Source organism: Ascaphus truei, chromosome 17 (genome assembly GCF_040206685.1).
Source record: "Ascaphus truei isolate aAscTru1 chromosome 17, aAscTru1.hap1, whole genome shotgun sequence".
Classification (NCBI taxonomy): domain Eukaryota; kingdom Metazoa; phylum Chordata; class Amphibia; order Anura; family Ascaphidae; genus Ascaphus; species Ascaphus truei.
The window spans coordinates 39,618,451-39,638,573 of record NC_134499.1 but is presented as its reverse complement, the minus strand read 5'-3'; the positions used below and the strand labels follow the sequence as shown (position 1 = coordinate 39,638,573).

At 43.7% G+C, this 20,123-nt stretch overlaps 2 protein-coding genes across 6 annotated transcripts in view; one reads left to right on the top strand and one right to left on the bottom strand.

Annotated features, from left to right (window-relative positions):
- BICD2 (BICD cargo adaptor 2) overlaps window positions 1-20,123 on the bottom strand; it is a 109,631-nt gene that overhangs the window by 84,175 nt on the left and 5,333 nt on the right. The window lies entirely within an intron of this gene.
- TMEM40 (transmembrane protein 40) overlaps window positions 4,611-20,123 on the top strand; it is a 98,176-nt gene continuing 82,663 nt past the window's right edge. Inside the window, exon 1 of the mRNA XM_075574900.1 lies at window positions 4,611-5,012. The gene's annotated coding sequence lies outside the window, so the exon portion shown is untranslated. The remainder of the gene's footprint in view (window positions 5,013-20,123) is intronic.

The window sequence follows — 20,123 nt, the reverse complement described above, 5'->3', positions numbered from 1 at the left end:
AGGTGCTGCCAGTAGCATGCCCGGCTCCGTGGACAATATGGCGACCTTAATCTCCTGCGGTACCGGAGCCCAAAGAAAGCTATGATGTCATCTGTCGCGGCTTCCTGTTGGCATGTTTACCATAGGGGATTTAAGCCTCAATGGAGCGCCAGCCGCAACTATAGCGGTGTCTTGGTAAGCAGGGGGTCCTGGAGCTTAAAATAACGCGGTTCTGCGCTATAGACCCTTTGTGGGGGAGTGTTTATTAAACTTTTTTTTTTAACGGAATGCTACTTTAAAGCTGCAGTCCAAGCAATATCCTACATGTAGGTTTTTTTAATCAGTTCTGTGCTATGATAATACTTTTACCATTTTTTTTTTAAACAACTCAATTACATTTTCATATATTGTAATGTAACAAGCATTTTTTGTTTCTATAGCAACCATTTACAAAGTCCCCTTCGTCTTCTGAAACAGGCTCTGGCACACCCCTTTTTGAGCCCGGCCCTCTCCCTTGCAGTGCACCAATTGTATCTAGTGACGGTCTGGTCACATGATCTTCCCCACAGAACTTTGTCATATTAAAGCTGCAGACCAAGCAATATCCTACAAGTTTGTGTTTATTTTTTAAAGTCAATCAGCTCTGTATTACATTTTTAATGTATTATAATGTAACAAGCATTTTGTTTCTGTAGCAACCATTTACAAAGTCACATCCCCTTCCTCTTCTGAAACAGACTCTGGCACACCCCTTTGTGAGCCCTGCCCCCTCTCTAGCAGTGCACCAATTGTATCTAGTGACTGCCTGGTCACATGATCTTCCCCACAGAACTTTGCATCTTTGGCCCTCTTCGCCGATCACAGGAGAACGAACGTTTTATTTTCTAGAAAATAAAACGTATCATTAAGAATTATTTTAATTGGCTGCTTCCTGGATCACGATCCCCATTGGGTGGTTACGTAATAGCGCTGTGTGATCTTAGAATTGCTTAGAAATCGGCAATGCTCTCAAATAATGGTTCAGTTCTATTATAGGAGTTTATTCATTTCTATTTTTATATTGCACTGAACATGTATTCAGCACTGTACGAACTAAAATACAGATTGGTCAATCGGAACAAAAGATGAGATCAACATATCAGCAAATGCTGAAGACATAAATAGAACAATATGATAAAATCCTTGATCACAGGCTTACAATCTAATTAATGCACTGTGTGCTCACTTGCATGTCATTACCCAGAATCCCTGGCTGCAGTGGAAGCACTGTATGCTAAGCCTAGGTCCCCGCTGCCTGCTGCAGCGCACACTATGGCGTGCGCTGCAGGGACAAGAACCGCCCCTCATCAGGGCCGGGCCCGCTACTGTCTTCAGAACTGGCGATGGAGCGCTTGCCACGCCCCCTGGCGGTTCAGCCAATGAGGGCGAACCTGCCGGGTGACATCAGGGCGCACCCCCCCCCAAACCCGCCATCTTTCCCCCTGCAGCTCTGCACAGACCGGGGAACAGACACCGACGCCGGGGCCGTAGCCTAAGATATAATGGGGAAAAGCAGGGCTTCAGACCTGTCTAAGGCCGAGTCCATAGAAGGACAGGTCGCGCTGAGCCGTGCGGACGCTCAGCGCTGAGCCCCTGCATCCTCAATGAGGATGCCTTGAGAGGGGGCTCATGCGAGCGTCCGCAGGCGTGCTAAGGAGATGGAGGTTTCAGCCGAGCGCCAAGCTGTTTTTCAGCGCGCTGTCGGCTGAAAACATCCAATCAGCCTGAAGCAGCGTCAACGTCACGGCGCCGTGACGTCAGTGCGTCGCGGGCGATTGGCCCAGCGACGTCACTGCTCCGCCTCCAACCACCTCCCCCCCGGCTCCCTTCGCGTACGCTGGCTCGCCTGCAAGTCCGTGGAATTGCGCTGACTTAAGCAGGCGAGCCTCAGCGTTAGCGCGCCTCAGCGTTAGCGCGCCTCCGCTCTCCTGAAGCCTCTATGGCCCGGGCCTAAGATGTGTGAATGTGCTATTTGTATTCGCTGTAATCTAATGAATGTAATACCATTTACGCACCATTGTTATATTGGCTGGCAACTTGTTCTTATACATACGAGACCGCACACTGAAATATACAAAATAAAGCATGAAATAGGTTTTACGTGCTGTGCCCCAATAGCCAAACCAGCACATTGTACTACGGACCAGCAGACTGGACAGCGTCCCAAAACATTAATCTGTTTTTACAAAAACAGCGATTCATCCTCTTATGTGGCATGAAGAAAGGATTTAGATTTGAGTTAGTGCCATTTAGAAAAGATTACTCTTTAATTGCAACGGGAGCTGGCAGGCATGGGTAGAACTGAAAAAGCTTTTACGCAGCAAAGCTTTCTATAGGCAGGGACAATGTGCAACGCTGAAGCAGAGAGAGCAGAGAGCTGGGGACATAGGGGCAGCTGAAAATAGATATTCCTCCAAAGGCAGGGAGTGCTCCCTTGTGCATGCGCAATGTAAGCAGGAGACGCGGTGGGGGAAGGGACCGCAGATATAGCAGCTGCCCTGCGATATCTCTTTTGCATAACCAACACAACACTTAGGGGAAGACACAAACCCCTCATTCTTCAGCATTCAAATGAGAGAGGCTGGTACTCGGAGGGTGTGGGGGACAGACAAGGCCTGGTCACTGGTTCAAATGCATGTAAAGACTCATTATGTACAACATATCGAGGGGAAGAATCATGTCTAGTGATATTTTCTGCAGACTAATTCAATGAGGCCAAAATGAATTGCAAGTGTCTGAACTCAGCAGCTTTATTCAATATCCAAAGTACACATAGAAAAAAGAAAGATTTTTACCAAAAATAAATAAATAAATATGCAAAATGTTTTTCTAATTTTACAAACTATTAAAAAATGCAGTGCAGACTAATAACTACATTAGAATATATACTGGTTTCACCGGTGCTTATTTGAAGCTTCGTCCCTTCTGGCAGTAAACGGGTTAATTAGTGCTTCAAGTAGGCGTGGTAAGGACTGCAATATTGTATTATTATGTCACCTCTTCCCAGCTCATACCCCTGCAGCATGCATTGTATATTCTGCTGTATATCATTTTACTGGTCCTGTTAGGTGTTTGGGTATACAGTTAAAAAGCTGTTAAATAAACCTTACAATAATAATATTAATAATAATAATGTTAAAATTATTTCTTTATGGTACAGTAGATGTTGAGTTCTTCCACTTCACTGCAATCCCAATGTAAGGTAATAAATTAGACTATATTTAACAACAAAAAAAGGTAAATCTTGTCAGCGCTTCAGCAGAGGAAAAGTCACTTGCTGAGGAGAAAAATTCCAAAGCCCTTTTCCCAGCTGCAGACTGTCAGAGTGAAGGAGGAATGGGTGACTTCACCATGCTCACTGCAGACTAACAATGCAAAGGTCAAGGGGGACACAAGACCAATTTTACTGGTAACCGGCTTTGTGCCACAGCAGCAGTGAGCACATTTCTGCGTCTCCTTCATTCAGCTTCAAGCCTAGTGTTCAAACCCCTACAGTCAGCCCTACATTAATCTTATAGACACAAATATCACAACGGTGTATAACTTACAGCACGCGCAGCCAGCTCCAGTGCTCAAGGGCCACCAACGGGTCAGGTCCGAGACTCAGCCACTTGTGCTGAAGCAGGGATATCCTGAAAACCTGACCTGTTGGTGGCCCTTGAGGACTGGAGTTGGCCGCGCCTGACTTATAGCATTATTTAATATGCATAGTTCTGTGGGACACGATGATCAATAAAAGTATCGCTAGTTTTATACATCTCACTTTTCTGTGAGCAATACATCCTTCCACATGGCTGAATCTAGACCTATAGTTACAGCTTGGAAAGCAATCCAGTTACTGGCCTACGGCTTTGCACGCAAGTATGGGTTTCCAAATAGCTCTATACAAACCAGGAACATAAATCAGGTCACACAAACACCAGGAACTCCATTACAAACGCATACTGTATAGAGTAGTTTGGAAGATGCACATGTGTAGATATAAACTATTTACATTAAGTATCTTATATTGCGATTTCCACCCTATGCACCGTGTTCCTGATTTAATATATCTGTGTATTACTAGTGTAGCCCCCTGTAAACAGCACAGGCTATACCTATCTTCCTTCTGCTGTGGTAAGTCCTGTTAAGATCAGGCACCAGTAATCATCCTGGGTTTTTCCCCCCTTATAGCCCTATCCTGAATGATAGACGCAGGCCTGGACTCTGCTGCAGGCATGAGCACGAGGGGAGGTCCTGTTGACATCATGAGGGGCGGGGCTAGCTCTATATTTAGTAGCCAACTCCGGTGAGTAGTGGTTCTTCGTGCGAGAGTAGTTCTTCTTCGTTCGAGATTAGTCAGAGTCTGGAGTTGCCGGTTAGTTATGCCGGGAGTATGCAGTGCCACTAACAGGCCCTGAGTCAAGAAATCCTGCGGATCGGACCGAGGATTTGGAGAGAACTACGGTTTCCCATGCGCAGAGTGCAGGCAAAAGGAGAGTGTACAGAATCAGCGTCTTTTAAGTAGAGCTGATAGAGTTATAGAGTTATAGACTTGGTGGACCAATGCCCTTACCCCACTGCCGGGGGTGATGGGGAGAATTCAAGACCCACCGCGAGGCTAACCTCGGGGGTGGGCCACGGGGTATTGAAGCCCTAGCTCAGACCATCCTGCAGGAAGAGTGACTTGGAGGGAAGGAGAGGAGGAATTATCTGGGCGAAGGCGAACCCGTCCTGGCTATTGTGTTGCGGCTGTTGGAAGCCCTTATCGTTGGGATATTGTTGCGTTGTCAAATAAAGAGACTATTCCTCATCCATAAAGACTGTGTGTGACTTGGAAAGTACTACCCTGGGACCCAAGGGGTTCTTCTATACCGGTCCTGTCCCATATTCCTGGGAGTATAGAAGATGGAGGCGCTGCACCACTAAGAGATCATGGAGGCTACCACCCCAGAAGCCTGGTCCTGGCTCCCCCACAACATCGCGGGAAGCTCAGGCCCTCCTGTTCCTCACAGGTACGCACCACACCGCATGTAACCTACCCTCATGCACCCTAGACACCACCGTAGAGTCTGGGGGGGGGGGGAAGCAGGGTTACACTCAGATTTTATGTTAGTAAATTAAACCATCCGACGCTGTAAATGGAGCCAGTACTATGCTCTTGGAATAGTAGATCTTCAGGTATGACAATGGTTATCACTTAACGGCTTACAATTTTAGTCAACGATAGGGAACAAATAAATAAAAACTAACCACCACAAACCCTACAACCAATTGTCTTGTGTAGGCTGTAAGGGGTCTTCCAATATCGGAAGGCTGCTTAGTATATACAGCCCTACAGGTCTCGTTCTGACTTACAGTTTCAAGCAATGAAACATTCTTTAAGAGCAATATTAATTGTTATAAAAAAAAACAAGAAACAACATTTCTATCTGTTATTGACCATAATCGAGTTAAATCAGGTAAACAGAGTTAACCCATCAGGTGCATCAGAAAATGGCATAGCAGCTGCTGCGTATGTATAATTGCTGTCATGAGGTAAGTAAGAACACAGTGTCAAATGGTATATGTACTCTCTCTTTCCAACTGGCCCAGCCTTGGGCACCAAATGTATTGCTCTGGTACAACTCACTGTTATGCAGACTGTGTCTCCAAATGAACCGCGTTGCACCGCCAACCCTCCCGCAACTGCACCGTCGCGGAGGGCGGTCACATGACCGGCAGTGATGTCATCCAAGAACGCTGCAGCCGCCCCGCGTGCTATCCGGCAATGAAGTACAGGAAATCTCTCCAACAGGAGACAGGAGCGGAGCACAGCCGTAAAGCAAAAGAGGACAGCTAAGGTGGTGACTAAAAAAGTTTATTGAACAACAGTATGCTGCTGATGGATCCATCAGCAGCATACCGTACTGTTGTTCAATAAACTTTTTTAGTCACCACCTTAGCTGTCCTCTTTTGCTTTACGGCTGTGCTCCGCTCCTGTCTCCTGTTGGAGAGATTTCCTGACCATAATCATTGTACTGCAGACTTTTTATTGCTTGCTCCTTTTAGATATGTTCTTGGCAGAATACAGGACTGAAAGGAACACATACAGTATTCTTCATCCATAATTCATTCTTGTTTTCCGAAGGGAAGATGTATGCATGGAATTAGTGATACCATTGCAATTAATTATACAATAAAAGGGTGGGAGAAAAGTAAAGCCATAAAACAGAAAAGTCCTTTTAGTTTTCTTTTCCTAGGACCTAGGTACATGAAAAGAAGGTTCATGTGCAAGTAACAGAGCTTCTAGGCTGGACTTATTTTGTACAGTAGGTACTGTAAGAGACCAGTAATAGTTGCCCGGGAACTTGAGGAAAGGTCCTGGGAATGCATTGATAATTCGTTTTTAGGTTGTGATGGATCTGGACCACCTTCTATGCAACAAATCAAGTAAAAGGTGTTGAATTGTTACAGTGTATTTTCTGCCACTGTTTCAAGTTTGTAAAAAAAATAATAACCCTGAACTCACGAGTGCGCTAAGTTGCAGCAAACACATTTGATGAAGTATAGCCAATGGCAACAATACACAATAAGTATTCTATTACAAGTTGTTACTGCATTCAAACTAACACACAGGGTAACTGTCCCCACATGTATATAGACTTTGATGGATGATAAGACTAAAACTTTTATCCCCCACTGCCCCACACCTGGACTGCCCTTACCCTCAATATCCGACTGGCACCTCTCTATCCACCGTTACGACCTTTCTTAAAACACACTGCTATAACACAGCACATGGGTAGCTTCGCTGGCTGTTACTATACATCTCCTATGCACTGACCTTGACCCCTGGCAGACGTACTTACCAGGACACCCTCCTACTGTCTCTAAGTTCTCCCCCCTTACCCCTTGGATTGTAAGCTCTTTGGGGCAGTGTTTCCTTTACCTATTGTATGTCTGAAGCATTTATTCCCATTATGTGTTAGATTATTATGTCACGTGGGAAGCGCTATGTACCTGGATGGCGCTATATAAAGATATACATACATACATACATACATACATACATACATACATACATACATAAAACTTATTCTCTAAAAGCACCTACACTCTACGTCGCTTACTAACTACAAGCCCTGTATCTCACCTACTGTTTGCTTCCAAATTGCTAGACCGTCTCATGTTCTCCCGTGTGAATAACTTCCTTATTTCCCATGCCGCCCAGGACACTTTACACGGCGTTTCGTACAGCTCATTCAGAGACTGCACTCGCTAAAGTAGCCACTGATCTACATGAAGCAAAATCCCAAGGTCACTTTTCCCTACAAACCCTACTCTCTCTCTCTCTCTCTCTGCTGCTGCCGATACTGTTGATTACGCTCTTCTCCTTCATATTCTAAACGCTCTTAGTATCCGCAGCAAAGCGCTATCCTACTTCTCATCTTACCTCTCCCATCGCACACTCCCTGTCTCTGTCGCTAACATGTCTTCGTCTTCTGTTGATCTGTCTGTTGGTTTTACCTGAGGGCTCTGTTCCGGGGCCTGTCCTGTTCTCTCTCTCTACACACTATCAGTTGGTGACCTCATTAACTCTTTTGACTTTAGATATCATCTCTACCATCGATCCTGTCACCAAAGCACTTTGCCTAGGAGTGACATTACACATTTGACTCCTCCCTTTCTCCTCCATTCACAGCATGGCTAAAATTTGTCGCCTCTTCCACAATAATTTTGCCAAGATCTGCCCTTTCCTCAATCTACTGCTAAAACTCCAATGCATGCCCTCATCCTCTCCCGTCAGGATTATTGTAACATGCTGCTAACACGCCTCCCTGCCTCACAACTTTCTCCTTTGCAAACTGCCCAAAATTCTGCTGCTAGAATAATTTCACTTTCTCCCAAAATAGTTTCTGCTCACCTCCTCCTTAAATCCCTCTCCTGGCTTCCCATATAATTTCAGATCATCTACAAAGTTCTCCTCCTTACCTTTAAGGCTCTCCCCTCATCTGCCCCTTCTTATATATCAGCTCTGATCGTTATACCCCTGCTTGTCACCTGTGCTCTGCCCATAACTGTCGCCTCTACATCCCTTTCACCGCTACTGATCTCTCTCGCCTTAAACCCTTTCCCCTCACTGCCCCTTACCTGTGGCACGCCCTCAGTATACGCCAAGCACCTTCGCTCAAACCTTGAAACTCACCTCTGAAATGAAGCATTTTAATAGCCCAGACTAATGGCTCTTGTCTCACACTTTCAATCACTCCTACCAACCAGTGTGGCCAGGCACTGCCATCTACTGCACTCACCTGTTGTGTCTGTAAGTCTCCCCACATACCACTTAGATTGTAAGCTCTCCTGTACAGGGATTTCCTTTACTATTGTCTGACTTTGTTTGCACTTATTGTATTATACTTTTCCCGTACTGCATTGTCTCTTTTGTAAAGTGCTGAGTACATTGTGGGTGCTATATAAATAACGATAGACATACTACATCATTTGGCCCACACAGTGTTCAAATCTCCCGTACATAGAGTATAACCTTTGTTAGCTGTAGTGCTGCCTTATCATATATTTCGCTCACTCTGAGGGCCATGGTAACCACTGTCAGGCTACTGTGTGTTCAGGTCATCTGTCTTTGAATATCAGTATTTCTAGCAGCCCACTCCTAGTCTCCAGCGACAGGCGCAGAACACACACACACACACACACACACACTTTGGTGGGCCAACAAACAAGGTATATTATGTAAGCTTCTGAACTTTAAAAGTTTCTTTAAGTAATGAATAAATAAGTTGTGAAACAAGCGTGCTAATAAATATTTGTTGATTTAATAAAAGGTATCACGCTGCTCACATTTGTTTCTATGCATGTATATAATTTAATTTATATTCCTGCCAACAGTGTACACCACAGAGCTTTAAAAAATAATAAACAGTGATAATGAGGCGCAAACAATGGGGGTAAGAATAGCAATTGATAACACAAAGCAAAAGGAGGATCCTGCCCCACAGAGCTTACAATCCAAGTTTCTCCGTATGGTTTGCCATAATATGAGGATCAATATAGCAACTAAACTAGTCTTCTGGAATCATGATACAGACCACATTTAATGTATGGATTAATTTGGATCCAATCCCCACTGTCCACGTTTGCGCTCCCACTATATTGCAGATGAATACAGGCAACTTCTATATTCAAGGACAATTAAAACAATATTATCATTAGGTTTTAAATTATGAAATAAAAACTGGCTTTCTAGAAATGTTCCAGTAATGCATTTGGAAGTAACTTTGTAACTCGATAGGCATCAGACAAAAAGTAGCAGTACTCACCAAACTCCCCCCAAAATATAATGAATATCCATTTAGTCCTTTTTCCCCCTCTTTATTCATTTACACCTAATTTGCATTTTCAATCTTATTATTTTATTTTGACTTGTCGTTGGGACTGCGGTTGTCACAATTATAATACATTCCTACTTTTGCACATCGGGCCTGCTGCTCACATCCTGTCCAGAAAAACATGAAGTCATTTAAACCTGGAGGAAATAAATCTGCCAGGAAGAGGCGGGCAGAAAAAAGTAAGCAGAAGGAAGAGTGTTTTACAAAAGGATTATCACCAATGCAAACCATGCCGGCCAGAACGCCCGCCGGACAGAACGCCCGATGGACAGAACGCCCGCCGGCCAGAACGCCCGCAGGCCAGAACGCTAAGAAGTTATACAAAAGATGCACTTAAAAAAAAAAGACAATCCTCTTAATTGTGTCATTGTTGTAAACAGTGTCAACCCAAATTAGATTAAAAGGGGCTAACAGTAGCTGTGTGGGTGGGGGAGGGGGTGGTGAGGGATAGTGTCCCTTTAAAAAGGTTACAGTGATCCATGCAAACAGATTGCCTAATACAGTTCAGCAAGGTCAGCCTTAATTAGCTACAGTAGACCTAACCATTTATACAATCTACACAGTTTGGGAGTAATTAGGCTTCCCTTTGTACTAATCTGAAGTCTACTTCTGATTGTGACTGTCCTAGATTTCCAATATGCAGAGATAGTCCTGCTAAGAATTCCTCGTTTTAACACAAACGGCCCGAGCAGAAAGTACATGAATGATTTGAATTAGGGATTAGACTCCAGAATTAAATCATCTTTCAATATGTTCAGTAAATCCCCTTCAGCCACCTAACACTACCAGTGTTCCCCCCACTCTGGACGGAGTACGCTTGTGTATAAAGATGGAAGCGTGTCCCTGCCTGTTTCACCCCCGTATTATAGCATGTTTAAGTTTCATACAACAATCTTTCATTTACATACATTTTTGATTTACTATACAAGGCGTCCCAACTACACACGTCTGGCGGAAATGTGTCTTTACGCAATGCGTCATGACTCCACCTGTGCTGAAGCAGGGACTGATTGAGCCACCTGTGCTGAAGCTGGGATATTCTGAAAAACTGACCTGTTGCGGGGGCTTGAGGACTGGAGTTGAGCACCCCTGTTTTAAGGAATACCTGGTGTAGGATAAAGGGGGTTTTCCTGCCTAATTCTTACACACGTATGACATAATTTGTACCGAGAATGTTTTACAGCTAAAAATAGATTATTAAAATAACTAGGACTCACCATTTACTCAAGCACAGGATCTCAGGTCCAGGTTAACAACTTGGTGCCAGAGATTAGTACTATATATATATATATATACACATGTATATATATATATCAGGCCTCTGACAGTGAAAAGAAAGTGCTCCTGCAGATGGAGGTTTTCATGCTCAGAGGAACAAGGAGGTAAAACACAAAGATGTCTCTGGCACACGTCAGACACGAGACGAGCAGGTTGCAGATTGATACATGGACGCCATGTCCGGAGCTGGCTAACAAACATGAATTACTGTCTTTAAAATGTACATTTTGCTCACACAGAACACAAGCATTATTATGCAGAACAGCTGCTTACAACTAAGAAATTCCTACTTCCTGCGACTCGGGAGTAAAGTGTAAACATCTGCAGCACCATGTCATGAGATTTCCACTGGACGCCATGTTTCTGCTGTCTTATCAGCAGACTACAGTCAACGAAAGGAAAGTGGCCTCAAAACCCTACTTCTGAAGGAACAGACCTTCACACACACACACACACACACACACACACACACACACACACACACACACACACACACACACACACACACACACACACACACACACACACACACTTCAAAGTTACAACATTAAAGATGCTTCAGAAGATTCATTCAGATACTAAATGAAACCTTTCCCCAGGACGCAGAGAATGGACACGGCGACCTGAATCCATTTTCAAACAGTCACATGTTAACATCACATACAATGAGAGATGCTATCCTGTCTTACTACATAGTCACTGCATCTGGCTTTGCCCTTTTCTACCAGTGGGGCCTGAAACACATTTGTAGTCGTTCATAGCACCGGTTAAAAACCTTATTTTGTGCCACAATAAAACAAATTACAGACCTTCCTGAAGCGTTTTATTTGTATAGTTTTGTCAAGATATCTACACCCATACCGTACCGACACCGTGTTCCGGGAAAAGGGGACCCCTTTCGTTTTTCAGCATATCTTATATATTTCTTACACAATTGTAGGTCTCTTAAGTAGATTAACACTATATAATGAGCACAATGTAGACAATCAACGGATGATAACTAAACTGATGTCACTGTATTATGTCACCAAGTAGCAGATACGCTGCGGAAGGTTCGTGTTCATTAAACGAGAAATAGGAGTTTTTCCTTCGTATCTCCTAAATGTGTTAAACGGTTCTAATTTAATCTAAAACGCTTAGATTACTATAAAGTTTGAGTTCAAGGTAGGATTCAAAGTGTGTGTTCAAAATGTCCACCCGCAGAAAGCACCCCGAAGACGAGAACGCTGCTGTCTGATTGCATAATTGATAACGTGCTGATCCAGCTGCTCCCTCTCCTGAACCATACATTGTTTTACGAATTAGGTTTTTTTCCGTCCTAGCGTATGTAATGATTTTTCTGCAAGATATAACACAAAATAAAAGGGTTCGTGTTTTTTCTGAAAACTGTATATTAGACCTACAGCCCCTCTGTCCCCTTACGTTAGTTATTGTAATTTAACTCAACAAACACCTGTATTGGTAAAGTTCTTCTTTGTTTACTTCTGTTCTCTCTCACACGGTAGATTAGGTGTGTGTGTACTTGTATCATGGTTGGGACCTCGACTTGTGATGGCATTCATACCCATCCAAAGATAGCGTTACAAATAAACTCCTTGTATTCAAATACCGAAACAAACACACACACACACACCACACACACCTCTCTGCTGAAGTTGGCAAGCTGTTTTGAATAAGGAATATTCTCTAGGTAGTAAGTATGTGTATGTATACATGGGATCTATCCTTAAACCCTCTCTCAGTGAAGTGTTGTAACTACACACTGAATTTCGCAGCCATTGTATAGGGACCTTAGGACCACGAGCCACCATGCATATTCATGGCTGTTTAAATGAACGTGGCCTCACAGGCCACATTAGTATGTGATGGCTCTGGTATTTTTTGGAAGGCACCATTTAAAATGTGCAGAATACTTTTACTAAAGAAGCTAACATTTTGGCAAATCCGAGCAGATCTGCATGGATCACCAGCCCAGGGTCCCAGCTGCTGTGGGCCGGCATTAAACATGACACCTCTGACTTCACCGAGCCCTGCCGGAGGGCACCAAATTAGTTCCCAATTTAGACCTCTTGCTCTGATTTGATCATTTTGCAGCAAAGTAAGAACCTGAGATCAGACAAGGGAATCATTGTGTGCACCAGAGCTCAACATCTGGCAACACTGCCGATTGGACATGGACATGGACATGGACAACAGCTTTATAACCCGGCCCTGATCCGTGCGACACAAATATTGCTGCAGCACATTTTCCTAGACTCCAAGGGTTCTTCTTCCCCATACTGGGGTTTTCCTGCTGTATCCTTGGTTGATATGATTTAGTTAATAGACTATGCATGAGTACTGCCAAAACAATGCAAAAGGGTAGCATCTTGCACAGATTAACCTTTGGCGCGCCCTAAAGACGTGCCTGGCATGGGCCCTGTCACACCAGGTTATCATGTACCAGGTACAGTATCTCATGGGCACGTGCTAGTTTATTTTAGGGACAGATTAGGGTGACCACTCCGACATAGCTACCACAAGCTTGATTGATACGGAGATGGAGTTCCCACCACTTCCGTTCCCAGCATCTGGGGTCTGCTCACATCACATGATCGCTCCCCGACGCGCCGGAAGTCCGGTGACAATCTGCGCCCTTAGACTCCCTGCACTGTACAACTAAAAGCAGCCGTCTAAGCTGCCATTTTATTTTGTTATTTAATTTTTCCCCCCTTTAAAATGTGCATGAAGACAATGCACAGAATGAGAAGTAGCTAGCACAGTTGACGATCGATCGATCGGCGAAGATTTGGCTCAGGGGTTCAATAAATGGCTGCAGGAGTATTGACTCAGTATCTGTGACTTTGTAAATGGTTGCTATATAAACAAAAAAGGTTTGATAAATTATAATACATTAAAAATGTAATTCAGGCGTTTTAAAAATTAAAAATAAATGCTACAAGTATTTTCTCATAGTACAGAACGGATTTATTAAAAGAAACACACGTAGGATATTGCTTGGTCTGCAGCTTTAAACATTGCAGTATTCTTTCCTCAGGTTGGTGTAAGCAATGGGTACTATATATTCCATAGGTAGAAAAGGTGTTGTATGAATAAGTACTTTCCCTTTACTGCAACTACAATACATGTTTAGTACAAATGGCAGTCCAACCTAGGGTCACATTGAGTTAACAATAGTAATAAGGTAGTTTAAGTATTTATACATAAGTTTTGAAATGTGTAAATGTTTTCATGGTACCAAATGTTTCTGAAGCATCACATACCGTAATACGGTTTGTGGAACAATAGATCTACAGGGAGTCCTCGCTATCCAACGTTTCACTTTACAACGAATGGCATATTCAGCGCTTTACAATGCCTTACTATGGGCCGTTATCCAACGCTTGAATGCGTTATCCAACACTCACCGCCACTGATTAACATGGGACTCACTTTACACCGGTTTCACTATCCAGCGCCACTTCCAGAACGGATTCCGTTGGATAACCGAGGACCGCCTGTATAGGCAAAGTATCATCATTGTCTTTTTACTCTGGCATCATAAACAAAAACAGATACAAATGGAGAACAGAGTCTGATAAGAGAATGTATTTCACGTGACACATTGACAATAACTAATTTATAATTTAAAATAACATTTATTTATTTATTGATTTAGTCTTGCCAGGAAAGCCAATTGAGAAGATGTTTAAAAATCAATTTTGACCTCCTATCTTGCTTGAAAACGTTACATTTGTGATGACTAACCAAATCCCGTTGGACACTGCAGCAATGCTAGTAATGCAGCGCTAATGTTATTACACCGTAGCATGCATCTATCTCTCTTCTTCATACGAATTCTCATCTTGTCTCCAAGCAAATGAGCTGGATAATGAAATAAAAGTAAGTAGCGTACTCTTTATCGGAGACCACAGAAAGAGGGATAACTCCAGCCCTGGCGGGTCATAAAACAAGCCCCATTTCAGTACAACGCAAGTCTATGCAAATGTCGTTCCCCAAGTTATAGCGAAGCTAATTACATGGAAATGGGAAGTATGTTTATGCAGGAGAAAGATCATGAAAAGGTGGCCGTTTGTGCCACTCCAGAACTAGTTCTTACCCTGCTCTCTCCTTCACTGGCAGATGGGCATACAACACACACAGCGTAGACATACAACACACACGGCTTAGACATACAACACACACGGCTTAGACATACAACACACACGGCTTAGACATACAACACACACAGCTTAGACATACAACACATACGGCTTAGACATACAACACACACAGCTTAGACATACAACACACACAGCTTAGACATACAACACACACAGCGTAGACATACAACACACACGGCTTAGACATACAACACACACGGCTTAGACATACAACACACACAGCTTAGACATACAACACACACGGCTTAGAAATGTAACTCAGGCAGTGAACGGATTTTAAAGTTGAATTGCAGGTTTACTGTATTCCATCAAAAGTGTTATCATATATATTTTTTAATATGCACAAGAAATCAAAAGTATGTGTCATACTTTCTTTGTATTTTTAAATGAAAAAAAATTAAGGAGGTGCATCAAGAAATTTGTTCTGTTCCCCCAAATACGGCTATAATCCTCTCACTTCTGTGAAAGTCAGTGGAGCAGAGAAGTTTTACCTGCATCAGGTAAGAGATTGCAAAGAAGCGTTTCATGGGCCCAACCAAGACGGATTTTCCGACAAAGCTAAGTCAGATCAAACTCTAAGGCAGGGGTGCGCAACTCCAGTCCTCAAGTGCCACCAACAGGACCGGTTTTAAGAATATCCCTGATTAAGTACAGGGTGCTCAGTTATAATGACTGATACACTGATCAAGCACCTTGCTGGAGCAGGGATATCCTTAAAGCCTGACCTGTTAGTGGCAAGTCCGGACTGGAGGAGTTGCCCACCCCTGCTCCAAGGGTTCTAACTATTCTATATTCACCAAAGTGACCCATCAGGCCGTTGTTGGACAAATGTCCCCGTTGACTTTGAATGGGCAGTTTAGGCCGATAACAGTCCGATTGGCCGCTTTGGCAGATATAGAATAATCCACTGAGACCAGAGTGAGAAAGTCTCGGAAAGACACTTTTAGCAGGCACGTTTGTAAAGATCATGCCAAGTAAATTCAAACGCAACCAACCATATGAATGGCAGCACCCAAGGGGGCAAAGCCAATTTCTGACAATGACGCCTCAATTACCAATAATGCTTCTTTTGCAACCGAAGACTAAGGCTAAGGCCCCGGTCACAACGCTGTAACGCGCGCCCGCGATATTGGCGGTGTGTTCAGCCGATTCCCCGGTCTGCAGCTCACTGCAGGAGCAGGGACCGGGGGGGCGTGGCGTGGCGGGGGAGTGTGACGCGGGCGCGGCCATGACGTCACCCGGCAGGTTCGCCCTCATTGGCTGAACCGACGGGGGGCGTGCCTAATCGCTCGACGCGAGTCCTGCTCTCAATTCTATTGAGAGCAGGAGTAGCTCTCGCGCGAGCGCTGCGGCCCCCCCTCGCAGCGGGCCCGGCGCCATTGAGGGGAGGGCTCTCGTGCGCGCAGCGTCCGCCACAGCGGACGCTGTAGTAGGCAGCGGGGGCAAGTCCTAAGTTTCTGACTATGGAGATAGTAACCTTAAAGACACAAAATCGGCCAAAACAAAGCACATATATATGTATACACACACACACACACAGACACATTTAAATATATTACGGTAAGACATTGCTTGCCATTCCTCTCCCTTTCTGCTCCCCTACAATACATGGTATTTCTCCATGCCATGGCTCTGTTGCTCAGTTACAAGCGCTCAGCAAACAGTTCTCTACTTTCTGCCAGAGTGGGAGAAAGGTCTGAACATAAATGCCTGGGAAATGAATCACACTCCATGTGGGGGTCCTGTACCCCTGGTGTTCCCGATTAGTCATAAACTGAAATACTGCCGAAATTAGTCTCTTCTCTACAGCAGTGTGTGTGTGTGTGTGTGTGTGTGTGTGTGTGTGTGTGTGTGTGTGTGTCCGTGTGTGTGTGTCCGTGTGTGTCCGTGTGTGTCCGTGTGTGTGTGTGTGTTTGCAGAACTAAACCTTTACAAAGTCTCTGTAATCCAATCTTTTTCAGCAACAGAGACAAGTTGGTATTATAGGAAGTTATGTACTAAAGCATCTTATATGACAAACATTTTTATTCCATGCCTTTTCTCTTCATAGTGGCAGTTTGCTTTGGCAGCGTTTGCTTATTCGATCTGGATTAACTCCTTCACTGCAATACTTTTTAGGCCGTTGAACGGACTTGCGCACTACTGGTCATTGTAATATAGCTTTTATAGCCCAAAACAGAGGTAAACAAGTAGAACATGTTGATATAGGATGCACAAATAGGGCAGCGTAGACAACATAGACCTTATTACAACATGTATCTGTGGTCTTCTGTCTCACAAACATTTTTAATAGAAACATTGATGCTAAATTATATTTCTATGGCGCCCATGATTTATAACTCAGCCCTGATCCGTTCAACTCAAATATTGCTGCAGCACATTTTCCTAGACTTGCAGGGTTCAGGCTCCACACTCTGGGGTGACTTTAATAATACATACTCACACACCCATCAACATACAAACAGCAGCCTTTTGAAGAACATTCCAATGAAGAACTGAAAGGCTGAGACTGATAAAATTATGTCTTTCCCATACTGGGGTTTCCTGCTGTATCCTTGGTTGATATGATTTGGTTAATATACTATGCATGAGTACTGCCAAAACAATGCAAAAAAGGTAGCATCTCCCACAGATTAACCTTTGGCGTTCCCTAAAGACGTACCTGGAAATGTTTGAGGACACACTGCAGATCATTGAAAATCTAGAATGCCTGAAACGTATTGGACTCATTTCTCTAGGATATCTTAGCTAGCCCATAACAAAAAGGAGTATGAATGAGGCTAGCCCATAACAAAAAGGAGTATGAATGAGGCCAGCCCATAACAAAAAGGAGTATTAATCAGAGTATGAATGAGGCTATCCCATAACAAAAGGAGTATTAATCGGAGTATGAATGAGGCTATCCCATAACAAAAGGAGTATTAATCGGAGTATGAATGAGGCTAGCCCATAACAAAAAGGAGTATGAATGAGGCTAGCCCATAACAAAAAGGAGTATGAATGAGGCTAGCCCATAACAAAAAGGAGTATTAATCAGAGTATGTATGAGGCTAGCCCATAACAAAAAGGAGTATTAATCAGAGTATGAATGAGGCTATTCCATAACAAAAGGAGTATGAATCGGAGTATGAATGAGGCTATCCCATAACAAAAGGAGTATTAATCGGAGTATGAATGAGGCTAGCCCATAACAAAAGGAGTATGAATCGGAGTATGAATGAGGCTATCCCATAACAAAAAGGAGTATGAATGAGGCTAGCCCATAACAAAAAGGAGTATGAATGAGGATAGCCCATAACAAAAAGGAGTATGAATGAGGCTAGCCCATAACAAAAGGAGTATGAATCGGAGTATGAATGAGGCTAGCCCATAACAAAAAGGAGTATTAATGAGGCTAGCCCATAACAAAAAGGAGTATGAATCGGAGTATGAATGAGGCTAGCCCATAACAAAAGGAGTATGAATCGGAGTATGAATGAGGCTAGCCCATAACAAAAAGGAGTATTAATCAGAGTATGAAGGAGGCTAGCCCATAACAAAAAGGAGTATGAATCGGAGTATGAATGAGGCTATTCCATAACAAAAGGAGTATGAATCGGAGTATGAATGAGGCTATCCCATAACAAAAGGAGTATTAATCGGAGTATGAATGAGGCTAGCCCATAACAAAACGAGTATGAATCGGAGTATGAATGAGGCTATCCCACAACAAAACGAGTATGAATGAGGCTAGCCCATAACAAAAGGAGTATTAATCGGAGTATGAATGAGGCTAGCCCATAACAAAACGAGTATGAATCGGAATATGAATGAGGCTAGCCCATAACAAAAAGGAGTATGAATCGGAGTATGAATCGGAGTATGAATCGTTCATTCCTTGTAAATTTGAGGGTTGAGGCTAAATTTGATAACCTATTATTATTTGAACCGTTTCAATGCCTGAGGGACCCTCAACGCACTGGCCTCTCTGGAAGAGGAAAGGTACTATGATGTTACACGAGTGAGTGCGTTTAGATCATTTCATATCCGATACATGTTGCTCAATAGAACAACAGCTTTAACCCTTTGAGTGCCACAGCCATGCGGCCCTCTGATGACGCGACCGCTACGCGGAAGCAGAGATATCCTTAAAACCTGACCTGTTGGTGGCCCCTGAGGACTGGAGTTGGCCACTCCTGTCATCTAGCCGCTGGAGTACCAGACACCTTAAAGTAGTAGCTATACCCTGGGGCACTCACAGGGTTAAAATGCTGTGTTCTCAGGTGAGGTCTGGCATTGGGGGGGGGGGGGGGTTCCACAATAATAAGTAATGGGTCTGGGTCTTTGTTTTAGGGAGCGTTCATTCATAGATCAAAACTGCAAAACGAGGGAGTGTATTTCTACAGAGCTGAAGAGATCGCTTTTTGCTTCCCAATGGTTGTGTTCATTAATGTAATTATATATATGAAAACAGTCCCTGTGCGCTGCACTCCGCACACCAACACACCCGCACACCAATACACCAATACACCAACACACCCGCACACCAACACACCAACACAAACCCGAGGAATTGTCATAAGGGAATCCCCAGCCATACTTTCCCTTCACTTAAATCTCCCCTGTACAAGGCTTTCCTTCCCTAACCAAGAGAACCAGCACCAAAGAATGTTAGGATTGTAAAAGGGGGTGTTGTGCGGAGGCAAGCAGACACCTCTATGTGGGGATTCCTATATCTGCTGAAGCAGAGATTCTATGTGGGGATTCCTATATCTGCTGAAGCAGACACCTCTATGTGGGGATTCCCATATCTGCTGAAGCAGAGATTCTATGTGGGGATTCCTATATCTGCTGAAGCAGATATTCTATGTGGGGATTCCTATATCTGCTGAAGCAGAGATTCTATGTGGGGATTCCTATATCTGCTGAAGCAGAGATTCTATGTGGGGATTCCTATATCTGCTGAAGCAGAGATTCTATGTGAGGATTCCTATATCTGCTGAAGCAGAGATTCTATGTGAGGATTCCTACATCTGCTGAAGCAGAGATTCTATGTGAGGATTCCTATATCTGCTGAAGCAGACACCTCTATGTGGGGATTCCTATATCTGCTGAAGCAGAGATTCTAAGGGGGGAATCCTATATCTGCTGAAGCAGCCATTCTAAAGGGGGGATTCCTATATCTGCTGAAGCAGAGATTCTATGTGGGGATTCCTATATCTGCTGAAGCAGAGATTCTAAGGGGAGAATCCTATATCTGCTGAAGCAGCCATTCGAGTTGTTTTCAGTCCAAAATTGCCATTGACTTCAATAAGGA